At 40.0% G+C, this 16002-nt stretch overlaps 1 protein-coding gene across 4 annotated transcripts in view; it reads right to left on the bottom strand.

Moving 5' to 3' along the window:
- Window positions 1-16002, bottom strand: part of PPP2R5E (protein phosphatase 2 regulatory subunit B'epsilon) — a 79445-nt gene that overhangs the window by 38249 nt on the left and 25194 nt on the right. The window lies entirely within an intron of this gene.

Here is a 16002-nt window from a genome sequence, read left to right as displayed (position 1 = left end):
GCTCCTTAATGCAGAGACATGAAATAACACACACAGTTCCTTCCAGACCTTCCCAGTTAGTTGATGAAAAACAACAAATCATTTTCTTCTCAGTAGACGCTCAGAGCTTTCAGTGAATTTTGCAACATTTTATTCCCGTGCTAACACGCAGCCAAATGTTTAGGTCCCAAACCTTAATAACCTGCAATATTACTGTTCTATCTACCTTCGGTTGAAACAACTGAAAATTGAGCAACTGAATGAATCTGTGTAAATACTCACAGCACTTTAATCATCTATAAGATAAAATCAAAATGACACTACTAAGTGGCACGTGTGATTTATGTCCAATGGCCAGGAGAGTATACATCAAAAAGATAAAGAAGATAAGCTTCCATCTGATGATGGTGAGAACTTTCTTCATTTTCAGAGGGTCTTTGCTACGAGTTGATTTTCAGACTTGTAAATTTTCTCTTTAGCCATTTAAAACTGTGCAAAGCTTTTGAAACTCACTGAGTATTCACAGATTGAAAGGAGACTGGCTTAGGGAACACAAGTACTAATACATCTCAACAACGATATTCGAGATAGAATTGGAGCCTGTAACAAAATCGAGTGTTTTATCAAGTTACCAGAAAAAATGACAAGTAGTACTGTATTTTTTTTTAGACATGGACCAACAATTGTTACCAGAAGGGCTGAAATTCTAATTCTAAAATGGCCAAAGCTATTCAGTTTCTCTTTCAATCGTCTTTTTCCAAAATAATACTAACCCAACCAGCCCATCCCTGCTCATCAGTCATCCCTGCAGTCTCTGCCTTCTGCATCCTTTTGTCAAATAAAGACATAAACACCTGATAACACACTTTCACCGCAAGTCTCTAACATATATAAAAACTATTCATGTTTATACTACATTCATATTTTAATTACAGCAATTTAAAAGTAACCCATTTTGAATCATAGCAAACTAAAACTATGCATCAGACCAGTAAAACTGCACCCAGAGAACTGGGCTATGGTTGTCCCCTCAGTGGTAGTGAAAAGCAAAAAGATGGGGAGATATTGAAGCCCTGGACCAGCTCCCCGATTCCCTTCAGCCTGCAGCTCTGCAATGAGGGGTATAATGGCAGGAGTGAAGAAGACGGGGAGGGATTTGAGCTGCTCAAACCAGCACAGCAACTGTGAGGAAAAAGTCACAGGACTGCAGACACAAGACAGTATAGGGCCTAGAATTAGAATAAAAGGAGACAAATAATGTATATTACATATCAAATACTAAGCAAAACTAGGATAGGCTCATCCGTGCTACCCTGCACTCACATATGTACTATCAGAACATTTATTAATAATTAAAATCAAAATGCGCTCAGAACAACTATTGCTCCCAGTATATCCATTACTGTTCTTAATGACCTTGAAGATGATGTTTGCATGAAGATTCAGTTTTGCAAGACGCTAACTTTCTAGTTTTTATTCAAATAAGACCAGCCTTTTGTTCTTCTTTGAGAAGTTCACTTCAAGAGGAGGTCTAGCGACACCCAGCTCAAAGCTTTGCTTACTCAAGGTCCTGTCGCACTCTGTTTCCCTGAAAATAAGACAGGGTCTTATATTAATTTTTGCTCCAAAAGATGCCTTTCTTTACATGTATAGCTGCCTGGACACTATTTAAATTGACTTTTTAAAAATGAACTGTAACTAGGGCTTATTTTGCGAGGAGGGCTTATATTTCAAGCATCCTCAAAAATCACGCTAGGACTTATTTTTGGGGAAACAGGGTACATATACCCCAGTACATAATGAGCCACATTTCTATAAGCCACTTCTCACAGTAGGATATTGGTCTTAAGACGCCAGGAAGTACAAATGTTTGCCCTCTCTTTCTTACACACACTTCTTGAGAAAAGTAATCACTATCCTGATTGCATTCATTTAATTTTCCTGACTGGCTGTCAATATTATGAATGTTTTGTGAAGTCAGTAATCATTCATTTATTAATAGGTGCTTTTTTCAAAGCTGTCTTCCCAACCCATTCTCTACACTTACTAATTATACAGCACGGCAGCAGTTAGGCATTGTGTTCTAAACACAAAAAGTCTAACCAGTACCAACACTATTCACACAGCAATCAACACAGTGCGACAAACTCAAGCTTTCACCAGTGAACACGCACAAAAAGAAAAGCACAACATTTAACATAGCATTAAATGCACGATTAGAAGCGTAACACAGGCCGTACTTCACCGCTTTTCCTGATAATCGGTGTCTCTTCAGATAATCAATCACAAAACTGAGAATTATTTCTCTGACCACAAATTTCTCCCTGATCAAACTTTAAAAGTTCTCACTAAGTGGGAGTCTCCTGGGTAGTTTTGCCGGTATCCTGGATATTGCAAATCCCTCCACTGCTTCCTAATACTCCCTGATCATTTAATAGTTTTTCAATAAACATCGTTTACTGGGATGAGTAGTCTGAAAGCAGCGTAGATGTAGCATTTGAGTGCCTTGAGTGCGTATGGAGTAGCATTATAAGCAACTGGGGATACTCCTTAATAGACGCACTCTTAGTCATATACACTGCCAAAATTTTATAGTGTAGGTATACTTTTAATATATTAATCAAAATTCTGCCTTTACTCACATATGTAAAATCTTAGGAGCTCCAGCCCCTTCATAGAACAGATGCATGGAGGGCTGTCACCTTCTTCATTGCAACACCAAGAATTAAAAACAAACTGACAATGAAAATAATTTCAATAAAGCATATTTTTAAAAAACATACTTTTAAAGTTTATGAAACTTCAGTTAAATTTTTTCTCTACTTCCACAGCAAGCATGGTGCAGGCAACAGTTTAAGTCTCCTCAATTTCCCCCATTTGGCTCAATTCAGAGCCAGGGCAGCCAAGGTTTCCATGAAAAGATTGCTTGAAACTACGCTTTGTTAATCTGGGACCAACACTTCACAGAATCACAGAATGTTAAGGATTGGAAGGGACCTCAAAAGATCATCTAGATTTGTTCATCCCACCACTGACTACACCAATGGTGTCCGTGCTGGCAACATCTCTCAGCTTAGAAGAAGGCAAAGATCACAAGTTTAGTCGTCAAAGCTACCGATGAGCCATAGCAAAACACAATTACAGCCATACTTGTTGCAAAAGGATGGTACTAGTGCAAATTAGCACCGGTTGTGTGTCACCCTCAAGTGACCCTTTCAGGGTGCCCTGAGTGTTACAAGGTTGGGTACTCCTACTCCTACTCATCACTAACATGATGAGTCTGCTGTGAAACAGATATATCAAACATCTGCGATAATAATAAGCAATCAAAGAAATACATAATGGACAGTGAGAAATCATGAGCAACTAATGGGAGACAAGATTAAAAAGATATTTGGGTGTATCAGTGGCTGTTTAAGGTCCCACAAAAATAGAGACTCACAAGATATTTGGTAGTACATAGTGTTTTAGGGCTAGAGTTGGGTTACAGTTGGACTCAGTGATCCTGATGGTCTCTTCCAACCAAAATGACAACATTAAAAAGTACTAAAAGACCAAGAGAAAGAGAATTAGTTAGAGCATGAGCAGAAGACTTGGAAAACACAGGGAGAAAAAACTGGTTGGGGAATAGGTAACACAATGAAAGTAGAATATTGTAAAAGGGAAAAATAGGAGTTTTAAGTGCTTAAGCAAAACAAGAATGAATGAGTTAGTAGTTAGGGGCTGGATTTGATTAAGCAGCTACATACCTGGAAGTTTCTGACATTGTGACATCTTTAATATATCCCTTTACATTATTTATGGCAAGTTAGTCCAGATATCAAACTAACACATTTTTTAGCCCCACGCTGATCACAGGTTTTGCAGGTTGCTTTCTCCCCCTCCCTCCCAAATTCTTATTCATATTTCAAAAACAATGATTAGCAATTTACTTCTTTAAGGGAAACAAGAAGGCTGGCAAAAATACACATACATATTACTTCAATTTCTTAAATTGAATACGTGGCATAAAATCCCAAAATAAGACAAAAATACTTCGCTGAAACACTTAAGTGTTATTGTGGCCAGTTTTCCTGGACTGACTCATGTTTCTTTTATGCTGGCTCAGAAAAATTATGCGACTTGTTTTAAGTAGCTTATGACTGAATTGCACTTTCAAAGTACCAGCCAACCTTCATTCCAAAGAGCTGGAGTCCTGGTTTGTTGAACGGTCACCACAAAGCTGCTGCCACCCAAGATCATTGACTGGGGTAGGGAAGAAATTATGAGGATGTCTTGGCCAAACACCTTCAGCCTAACCTTCTACCAGCAGATATTTTTTTTAAATTGTTGCTTTTCAAAGTCTTCTCCAAGAGGAAGGGAAAAAAAATTAGATGGAATTTTAACCTTCTTAAACATATATAAGATAAATAAATAAAAACCATCAAACACATACACTGTTCATCTGCTACTTTCTACATTTGTAGAAGTATAAGTCCAATTACAGGATTTGTGGTTGTTTGGGGGTTTTTTGTTGGTTGGTTCATTGGTGTTTTGTTTCTAGGCACTGACCTGTTAATTTACTCATTGTACAAAAAACAACCCAGTGCTACGCTGGGAGACAACACTAAAACCCAGGACAACCAGCTCATGCTTTGGAGCATCCAGAGCTGTGTTAGAACAACCTCCGTCTAAAAATCAAAATATCCATAAACAGAAAGATTTCTGAATTTTAACACCATACTCCATTATAAACACAAGAATGACTCTAGATGAAATAAATCTTTGCAGTTGGGTTTTTTGAGCCTCCAGGAGTAGTAAGTGTGCATTACTCCTTACACTTTGCTCAGTTCTAGCTGGTAATGCCTCCAGTGCTGAACCTTCCACTGGTTCCTTTCAGCTCTTACCAGGAGCTGCTGTACATCAGAATTAAAGTCAGGTTTTTCTGCAGATGTTTCAATAGTAAAAGTTACAAGTGGAGCAAATGCAAATCCAAAATAAGCCGAACTTACCTACTTGCTTAGCTCCTTTACCCTAAAACACATCACAAAGACCAGAGACAGGAACATCATGTAAACAGAGACATCAGTTTTCCAAGCAATTTCTCTCATTACAGATGCAGAGCAAAGCTAAACAAGAGTAACTTAGTGCTCCACTGGGTCACCCTACTGCCGCCTTCCTTTCCCTTCAAATCACTAACAGTCCCTCAGGTTGCTTTTAAGTGTATTCTTAATTGCCTGGTTGGTCCTTAGGACCCTTCCTAAGTTCTCAGCAGAGCGCTGGAATTCCAGATGTCAGCGGAGACACAAGTCTCAGCTCATTGTTTCAACTTCGTCATGCTATGCTCTTATCACCTCTATCTTTGGTTATTTTTAGAGAGAATCGTGGTTTACAGTGCAGCTTCCACTTTATCTTGCTACATCGTTTGCAGTTTATTTTTTTGTGTTGTAAATTATTGGCAAATATCAGAAAGTGGAAAGACTAGCAATTCATAATGAGCATTTCATGGTCTCCAGATTCCTTGGATGGCAAAAATCTAAAAACCAGAAAACTGTTTACAAGTTCCAGACAACTAAGAAACACCTTTGCAGAAAATAAAACCAAACAAGACTATGGCCTGCTGACCTAAGACAGAAGAATCCTTAAGAGGATTATTGTCTTCCTTTTGATAAGATTCTTATCAGATTACAATTTTTTTCTACATGACATTAGAAGCTTTTGCTCTGTAATGGTCATTAAATATAAAACACAAACACACCACAGCAATCTTGCAGTTACCTTTCACTCTAACTGCGGTCACAAGGCAGTTCAGGATTTGCACCAGAGTTTGTTTGATGCATTAAGTACCTAATGAAATCATGATAAAATTATACAGCTGTACATGCTTCCTGTACAAGAATTGCACACCTTGCTCAGTAAGTGCTCTGAAACTGCCAGGAGTCCAAATAAAAGCATGCAATATTCATTTTGCTCAAACTACAGAGTTGCTCTATGAAATTTATTCAGAAACACACGCTTGCAATAAAAAAAACCCTGAGCCAAGAGCATAGGAAACCCCAGACATAACTCTCAAGCAAATGAGCTCGGAACAAGTTGCTACTCTGCTAAATACTGACCCAGTAACTTATCCCAGAGGTCCCAAGAGAACTTCATTCTCCAGTGAAAGAATTGAGAGTTATTCTACATATACAACCCACTGCCTAAGAGCTCAGGTTTACATTTAAAAATATTTACATTCATTAACTTAAATAATATACATACATATAAAATATAGATTTCTATAACCCTGTTTATACATTTAGAAGAGTTTAATTGAACCATGAAAACACAACTTCCATTCCCCTCTCATTTGGTAGTATAAATTTAGTCAGAAACATATTGTACTCTTTGCTAATTTACAATAGACTCCCAGTATCTTCCAGTAATGCACTACGCAATCCAAGCATCCATCATGCGTTTGCTTCCTCATTCCCTCCATAGAGGGAGAACCATGTGTAAGAGTAAGAATTCGATGGAACCACACAGGTGTAAGATGCTACATTTGTGTAAGAAAAAGACAAGAATTAATAAACATACTCTAAAGTTATGATGTAAGATGTAGCAACAAGCTGGGAGCTCATTCTAAAGTCACCAAACAGAACCCCCTGAAAGTTCAACTTCTTACATACATTCCCTCTTTACTGCAGAAGCTCCAGCACGACAGAAGAATGAAATTACTGGGTTTGGCCTTTGTTATTCATTTAGTCTTCCAAATACTAGTTTTAGCACACTGACATCCTCCAACATCAGAATCGACACTTCAAGCTGAATCCAGTATTACACCAAAACCAAGCTGGGGCTGCAGGGGGAGATGCATCTGCAGCACTGTGTCCTTCAGGAACAGCAGCCCCGGGACTCATCGCTCACCTGCATTCCCGGAGCACAAGAACATCATCCCCACTACAGCCCGGCTGAGCCACAAGAAAACACGTGGGAAAACAAAACAAAACAAAACTAAACAAATTTTTTAAACCCCAAAACAAACAAACAAAAAATAAACAAACAAACAAACAAAAAACACACCAGGAAAAAACACAGGAAAACACAGTTCTGGGCTCCCCAGTTTAAAGAGGACAAAGAATTACTGGAGGGAGTCCAGTGGTGGGCCATGAAGATGATGAGGGGCCTGAAGCACCTTTCTTATGAGGAGATAATGAGAGAGCTGGGTCTATTCAGCCTGGAGAAGAGAAGCTGAGATGGTATCTTATCAATGTTTATAAATATCTCAAAGGGTGGGTGTCAAGAGGATGGACCAGACTCCTTTCAGTGGTGCCCAACAACAGGATGAGGGGCAACGGGCACAGACTGAAGCACAGGAGGTTCCATCTGAATATGAGGAGAAACTTCTTTACCGTGAGGTGCCAGAGCCTGGCCCAGGCTGCCCAGAGCAGTTGTGGAGTCTCCTTCTCTGGAGACATTCAAACCCGCCTGGACACCGTCCTGTGAGATCTGCTCTGGTGAACCTGCTTTAGCAGGTGGGTTGGACTGGATCTCCAGAGGTCCTTTCCAACCCCAACCACTCTGTGATTCTGTGAAAACCTGAAGGTACATCTTGGTCTACACACTGGGCTGACATTTCCTTGCCAACTGAGAAACTAGAAAGCATTGCTCAAAGGTGCTACGTGAGGACTTGGCGTCCACGTGCAATCCATGTGGTTTATTTGTCAAGAAAGGAGGTTACCACGTCATTCCCTCCTTCGAGACCTTTTCCTTGCATAAGACCTTCCAGTGCTTACGCTCAACCAGCTGCCTTGAGATATGGTCATCTGTGAGGCTCAGACCATGTTATTCAATAACATATGACAATAACTCATATTAGTCAAGCTGTTAGCTTAAGGGAACACCCTTTCTCATAATGCCAAGCCCAGTAGATCTGTCCAAATGACAGAAAATAAATCAATACATCTACTTGATTTTATTTTGCTTCTGCAATTGCTGTAGAGGTCTCCCACATTCCCTGTTACACAGACATATATCCTCATTTAGATAATTTATACAGCAACCTCTTGATCTTCAGGTTATTCAGGATGTGGAACAATTCACTGAGAGGGGAAAAACATGACATTCATATAATACTCCCCTATAAGCTGTGACATTAGTCTGTGTTACACCAGATATTTTATGTTATTTGTATTATCATGGCACATGCCTATGTAAAAATACCAGCTATCCTAATAAAAATAGGATCTTCTCCATCACAAAAAGGCAAGTCTCAAGTTATCAGTTTTAAAACAAAGTAAATGAAAGACTCGTTTACTAGTAATTATCATTCACATTTAGAGTTCACTGCTCTTGTTATACATAAATTGGATATTTTTGCTAAAACTTGAAAATCTAACTGACATAATGTATTAGGCCACTTTTCTCTCTTTCAAACAGTAACTTTTTTGTACTTTAATTCTAAATGGGATAAACATTTTATCTCCCAACACAAGGTTCTAGAGAGCAAAGACCTCCTTTCTGAATCTTTGTAACTGTCTAAAGAACAACCCTTATCATAGCCTTGCATTACCATAATTTGTGTGGACGTTTTCTCATTTAATTTTTACCTCTGACCTCTCCAAAAAACACTGAATGAAAAAAATGCAGTCTTCTTTGGGCAGAATTTATTTACCTGCTCACATGCTTATCAATCATAAGGAGTTTTTATCCCTCAGAAATGCCATTTGCTACTGCATAGACAAACCTATGTGATGATCACTGGGCCTTGGCACCTGAAGTGAATTTCACTAGACATTATTTAGCCCCTCTGCAATAGGACTATCAGTTTACGACAGTATATTACATTTAAAAATGAATATTTGGTCCATTACAAATAGAGTTTTGTATTAAGTTCTAAGGATCCATAAACAACTCCAAGGAAACTGAAAACTACACAGACAAGTTTACATCATGCAAATGATGCAACCAAAGGTATCGCTGTGCTACGCATCAAGTCACTTTGCAAAACTTCATTAGTTTAGACTGTTACAAATATTAACCAAACCTAATAGTTGAGGCATTAAATATAATTAAAACCTTTCCTCTGTGGTTATCAAACAATACCCTTCATCATCAATTCTACCCTCTCTACCTCTTCCAAAATCCTCGTTAGTTAAGGTGCATCTCTACTGAAGATGATAAACCCAACTTAGATTACCAACAATATTTATCCTCAGCTGTGCTGTGGTCACAAACTTCATCTTCAGTTGGCATCCTGGCCACACTGAAGTCAATGGGAGTGTTATGTCAGTTCAGTAGGACTGCAATTACACCTTTGCTCTAACTGACAGAAAGCTTAGTGCTTACTAATCAAGAAAATGAAAAGCAGCATAATCAGTTATATATTCCACAAAAAAAAAAAACAAAACAATACGAGAATAACTCAGCAGGGAAAGTGTGTATTTTGCAGGTTTATACATACATAGGTCAGTCTGAAAGCTCCTCTTCATAAGACAGGTGATTCAAATACTCTACTGGTGAATTAGCACAACTCTGAAAAGGCATTTTACAGTCTTTGCAGGTACAGATCACTGATCAAGAAAGAATGCATATTACTGCAAACATGCTTTGTATCTGCCATATGAAGACACAGATGATGCACTCTCCAGCTTGCCCACACCTTTTAGGTAGCAGCAGGCTCACTACCAGACCACTAGCAAGAACTCTTAACTTACACTCTTTGTATATTTAAAGATAGGGCTTCAGGTGCATCCTTATCTTGCCTTATTTTTCATGAAATGTCATTTAATAATGTATTAGTGAATTTGATAAGCGGAGCTTGCCATTTCCAATAAAAATGAGTATTTTATGTGATTACCTGCCCTGGAGTGAAGTTTATCAAGAGAAGGCAGGCAGTATTTTGTGTTCTCTTCACATTCAGGCTGTATCAGCGGGTACATATACAGGTGGCCCTTTACCAATCTAACAGCTAATGTGCAGTCAAAGTAGGTCAGTGAAAAACAAAAGAGTTTTAAACTATCCTAAGCCAGGGGCTGCAGTGTCCTACATAAATGAAAGAGAAGGACCCTCAAAACTGTTATGGTCACAGGCCAAAGTTGTAACTGTAAAGGCTAGAAAGCAAAATACCATTCCATGTCATCAAGTTCCCCTCCCTGTCCCTGGCATGTTATTAATGAGTTGTTCTCAGAGACTCCAGCATAGTCAACTAATCACCTTCAAGCGAACCTACTGAAGCAGCACTTGTGTGTGTCTCACTCCCTCCCCTGACAGAAGCATTAAAGTATCAATCCTTCACATAAGACCTAACAATCTAGTGAGCTTTACACCCACTCCTCTGGCTCCTGTCATTTTTGAGAGGATATTACAGCTTGTTTCATTTTAATATCAATGCCAACGTTCCCTCTCTTGTCAGAAGGGAGTGAAGAACCCAGTTCAGGCGTTCCTTCGGCAGCAGAAGCCCTTCAGTTTGAGTCCAATTTGGTCCATTTCTCTGGGCTGCTCCTACCTTCGCCTGTTCATGGAGTTTCTCACAATCATCTCTGTAATACCCCTTTCTGAAGCTTGTCTCTTTGTCTTGCTTTTCTCAGTCTTTTCTCAGACCTTCTCGAGAGCAGCCCCAGCTCCTCCAAATGCCATCTATTTTTACCCAGGCGCTGCTGCCGTCTCATTCCGGATGCTGCTAATTGGCCCCTTAGTCACAACTGGAAAAGTAACCTCGCTGAGTAACTCTTTCTGAGCTGCTGCGTTCAGGAATCCGTCTGCCTCACGCTCACATTAATTCTAACAAGGAAGCTTCCAGTACATTCGTTCCCATGCAAGATAAAGCCCAGAGTTTAACACAAATTAAGCAGATTTTAGCCTCTAAGACTCTATAGCAACCTCCTCGCATGCTTTTCTAAAAGCAACGACCTTCCCACACGAGAGTTTTATGCATTTAAAGTTCTAAATCCTGTAGGGAAACACCACATAAAACATGAAATCATTATAGCACTGGTGATCAACTGTACTCTATCTATTCACTGGTCTTGTTTCTTTTTTCACATAGGACAAGAGGAAACATTTCTTCATGGAAAGGGTTGTGAAGCATTGGAACAGGCTGCCCAGGGAAGTGGTGGAGTCACCATCCCTGGAGGGGTTTAAAAGGTGTTTAGACGAGGTTCTTAGGGAGATGGTTTAGTGCCAGAGTTAGGTTATGGTTGGACTTGATGATCCTGAGGGTCTCTTCTAATTGAAATGATTCTATGACTATCTAGACCAATCTGTGAGCTTGCAAGGATCTACTCAAAAGAAATGTCAGAAAACCCATGTAAAGTCAGATTTTTAAAGAGTAGAACAAGTGATGACAATACACACATACAAGCAACCTGTTCTGAAACAGGTGTTTTTCCACACAGACTTACTTCTTATATACAGGACACAAAGCAGCTGGGTTCACAATTACAAAATGATATTTCAGACAACTCAGTGAGCTCTGCTTGCTTCCTCATCATTTTGCTAATGAAAAGTTAATTTGAAGAAGCTTGACATTTCCTCCCAACCGTTCTGCTTCTGCATAGTTATCAATCAAATTGGTATAAACAGAAAAAGCAGATCATGAAACAGAGTAGTTAGGCAGCTTTTACTAGGAAAACACTGGGAAAAGTAAATAACCAAATGATCTAAATCCATTCTAAATTACTTTACAGTCATTGTAATACTTTATTATTCCACTAGAAAGGCAAATTTAAATGCCAAGTATTTAAAAACCATTACTTCAGAAATCTAGAACATGAGAAAATTACCATTTCATTAAAATAACCTGATTCATTTTCACTAATAAAGACCATGATCGTTAATACTAATATAATGAATCCCTTCTAGAAATTCTGAGATTGCCAGAAACAAACACAGCATGTGTCCTTGACAACATGAATGCAACTATCCGGTATCCTGAACATCATCAGTAAAGACTAAAAGCAGAGCTTTTCAACAAATTAGTAAGCCTGGATTCAGTTGAATACTGGCAGGATTAAGACTATTTCCTAGGCCGAAAGGAAGGTCCTGTTCCACCCCATAAAGACTACACAGGCTGCCAAGAGTAAAGGGAAGGGCCTTCAGCTGTAGATAATCAAGAAACAGCCATTTTTAATAAATGGGATGTTTTGGAGAGCACAGCCTCTGGTAAAACGGTGGGATATTTTTTCCATGTGGACTCAAAAGAACTTGAAATCATATATTCTGAAAATGAGAAACTAAATGCTTATATAATGGTTTGTTTTGCTGAGAAAAGAACTTCTTTTCACTAGAAATGAAGGCAAAAAGGATCTGCTCTAAATGCGATTCTGCTAAAAAGAATGAACACATCCAGCAGACTGCAAAATCCTTGCCCTGCAAACCACCACCACTGTCAACCCTGCACATCCCCACTTCCCACTCTCTGGTTTGGTTTGGGTTGGGTTGTATTTGTTTTCACAGAATCACAGAATGGTTGGGGTTGGAAGGGACCTCTGGAGACCATTTAGTCCAACCCACCTGCTAAAGCAGCTTCACCAGAGCAGATCACACAGGAAGGTGTCCAAGTGGGTCTTGAATGTCGCCAGAGAAGGAGACTCCACAACCTCCCTGGGCAGCCTGGTCCAGGGCTCTGGCACCTCACGGTAAAGAGTTTCTCCTCATATTCAGATGGAACCTCCTGTGTTTCAATCTGTGCCCGTTGCCCCTCATCCTGTTGTTGGGCACCACTGAAAGGCGTCTGGTCCATCCTCTTGATACCCACCCTTGAGATATTTATAGAAATTGATGAGAACCCCTCTCAGCTTCTCTGGGCTGAACAGCCCCAGCTCTCTCATTTTCTATACGGCTGTGTAAACTTTGGTCCAGACTGAGAACTCAAGTAATACAGCAAGAACTCAAGCTAGTTGTATGACAGAAAAGGCATGCACATCTATCTGGGTTCAAATGTATGGTGCTTCAAAACCAAAGAGGAATCTTTGCTGCCCATGACAGCACCACAAGTGACATTAAGTGTCTGGAGGGAGCGAGGGGTGAGCAGAGAACAGCAAATCCCATAGGACAAGCACAGCCCATCAGAGAAGCACCTGGGCCCTAGAACCCCAGCTCAAGAGCATCCCCCTCACTCTTCCTCCAACTCCCAAACCTCATGCTTGTTGATCCAAAACACTGGAAAAATGTAGGGGAGTTTCTAGCTGTGGGCACAACTGTGATGGGACAGGACACGGTTATTCCCAGTTACACACTCACATTCTCCATGGGATGTTCAGGCATGACTGAAACAGGTTTTGCACAGACCAAGTCCTGATGGTTGTTGATCATTTCACAGGAGGCTCCTCTCCTCCGATCTCGGAGGCAGATGTGGCAGGTGAGTCAGCCTCACATCTAAAATAATACGTGATGAGCCTAGAGACTCAAGGGATCTCTGATAGAACCCAGGGCCAATCACTCCCAGAGCCCTGGGCTGGGCTCAGCCGCAGGAGAGGACTTTCCATCCACCCAGCACGCTTCACTCCAGGCTTAGAACCACAGCATCACTTCAGTTGGAAGAGACCCTCAGGATCATCGAGTCCAACCATAACCTAACTCTGGCACTAAACCATGTCCCTAAGAACCTCATCTAAACACCTTTTAAACCCCTCCAGGGATGGTGATTCCACCACTGCCCTGGGCAGCCTGTTCCAACGCCTAACAGCCCTTTCCATGAAGAATTTTTAGACTCACAGGTCCCTACTGCCCATGAGGTTTTTCTGCCATTTCACTCTCACCTCCTGCACTCAACCAGGCCTACCAGAGATGGACAAGCTCTCCTGAGTTGTTTGTCCTCACCCAGATAAGGTGCAAAGAATAGTTCGGTTTGTCCTCTCTCACTAGTCACAGCCTTACCTGGACACACAGGTTTCCCTGGCCTGATGTGTTGTTTTGATCAGATACAGCAAGGCAGAGGAAATGAAAAAAGGCTGGTTGTGCAACCAAGAGGAAAACGGCAGGTTGTTCTGCTCTGGCCACTATTCTTCCCACTACAAGATAAGCCTTCCTTGAGGCATCAGCACCACCTTAGGGCACTCATCGTGTAAGTATTTACCCCCGGCCCTCCCTTCAATTGCTCACATAACCTGAAAAAAATAATAATACTCAAAAATGAAACCAGCTTGTAGACAGATGCAAGTTATGCATCAGTATTTTTGATTAAAGTACTTCTAAGGCAAATAAAACTGTAATATTTTACAATAATGTACTTCACCTGATTAGGAATAAAATTTTATTATCATCTCTCCACATCCTCACTATCTCCAAGTAACAGCATACAAAGTAATCCCTGCATTCTCCTCTTTTTCCAGTGTTCGGAAGTTGTCAAAGTTAAAAGAGTTGAGGGAAAAGAGGTTTAGATACTACAGCAAGCTCAGACACCACAAACAGCAGCCCTTCCCCCACCTCTTGCAGAAAAAAATCAGCTCAAGCAGAGTTGTCTCCGCTCCCCAGTACTCTGCCCTGTTCTGGTATTGGGGAGCTCCGATTCCACTGCCCTGCACCTGTTACAGCCCAAACTCCTCCAATCCAACAGGTCTGGCCGGTTCCTCTGCCGGTTCCTCTGCTGCCTCGCTCTGCCACCCAGCAACAACTTCCCTGGTTTTCCCCCTTCCCTGCTCATCCCACCTTTTCTTATCACCCCCCAGCAAGCCACCGTTAACCCTTTACACTTTTGGGTATATCTAAGATAACAATCACGGGGCAGTTTATCTCTCTGGACTTCCTGCACTTATTAAAAAAAGAAAGTTTTCTTCCTTAATATAAGCATTGAACTCATTGACATCAGTACTACGAAGAATTTTAGAATTATTTGATGACCAGAAGAAATGTATGAATTACAATAATTGAAACGCCTTCCACTTTCTACATGTTTAAAGGGTAGAATACACAGGCTAACAGGAGGCATACAAAATTCCTGCTGGACTGGTATTTTGAAATTAAGCTTCATTTTTATTATGCCTAATAAACAATGCCAGCCTCATTTCTTAAAGCAAACAGAAACACATATTTTTTCTCTCTATGGAAATATGTAAGAACACATGAAAACATATCAAACTTTCACATAAAAACTTGGAAAACTGGAATTCTAACTTGTCTTTAAAAGCCAATTTTACCTTTATTCTGCACATAATTCTCTACCTCCAAGTGGAGGAGAACCAACTCAGGCCCTGGCACGTTCAGTGACAACTTCAAAACTTGTCTTAATTTCAGCAAACGATGTGCAAAAAAATAAACTACACTGCAGTCTCTCTTTTGAATTAAAATACAAATACAGTCCCTTTTAACACAGAGATCAGCCCTTTCCTTGTTAGTGCTACCACAGAGCACACCAGCCAGAGTAACAGTGACATTAACACACATCTCCCTTTACTTGGCTGCCTTTTAAATATTGAACCTGATTCACCAATACTTAATTAGGTAAAGTGCTAATATAATCAAATTAGAGTTGTTTCTGAATGACACAAAAGCTGGTCTTAATTCTGAAACACAGGAAAAACTGTTAGAACATGGAGAGCGACCCTATGCTTCCTCACATCTTAGGGCTCTCAAGGCTGGAAGAATTCTGGATGTAGGATCAGGTTATAAGCTGATCCAATTTCCACTCACTGTCTCATAAAGCTCATCATACATCTGTAAATACAAGCGAAATAAAAATATCATTTAAAAAAATAAGGATCAGCTTTCCTCTGAGTCCACTGCTTTGCTACAGCATACACAGACAGAATATTTTAAAATTATACCCGTCAATGACAGTTTACAGCTGCTAAAGAAAGCACTCTCAGGTCATAAACCAAACCAAACAACGTGCTATTCAAAACTTAGAACATAAGCATAAACAATTAGAAAACGCAAACAACAAACCCAATAAAAAATCAAACCAAAAATCCTCTACACCTTGAGCTTTGATTACGCATCAAAATTTCACAAGCAGTCACTCGAAATAGTTTCTCAGGAAATCCACCTTTAAAGTACATAAGAAACTATCATGAAAAATAAAAATTCCTTATTTTTGAAGACATTGCCAACTTGTAGAACCTTACC

This window comes from Patagioenas fasciata, chromosome 5, assembly GCF_037038585.1.
Source record: "Patagioenas fasciata isolate bPatFas1 chromosome 5, bPatFas1.hap1, whole genome shotgun sequence".
NCBI classification, from domain to species: domain Eukaryota; kingdom Metazoa; phylum Chordata; class Aves; order Columbiformes; family Columbidae; genus Patagioenas; species Patagioenas fasciata.
Note: the sequence above shows the minus strand (reverse complement) of the source record. Positions and strands in the feature narration are given on the sequence as shown.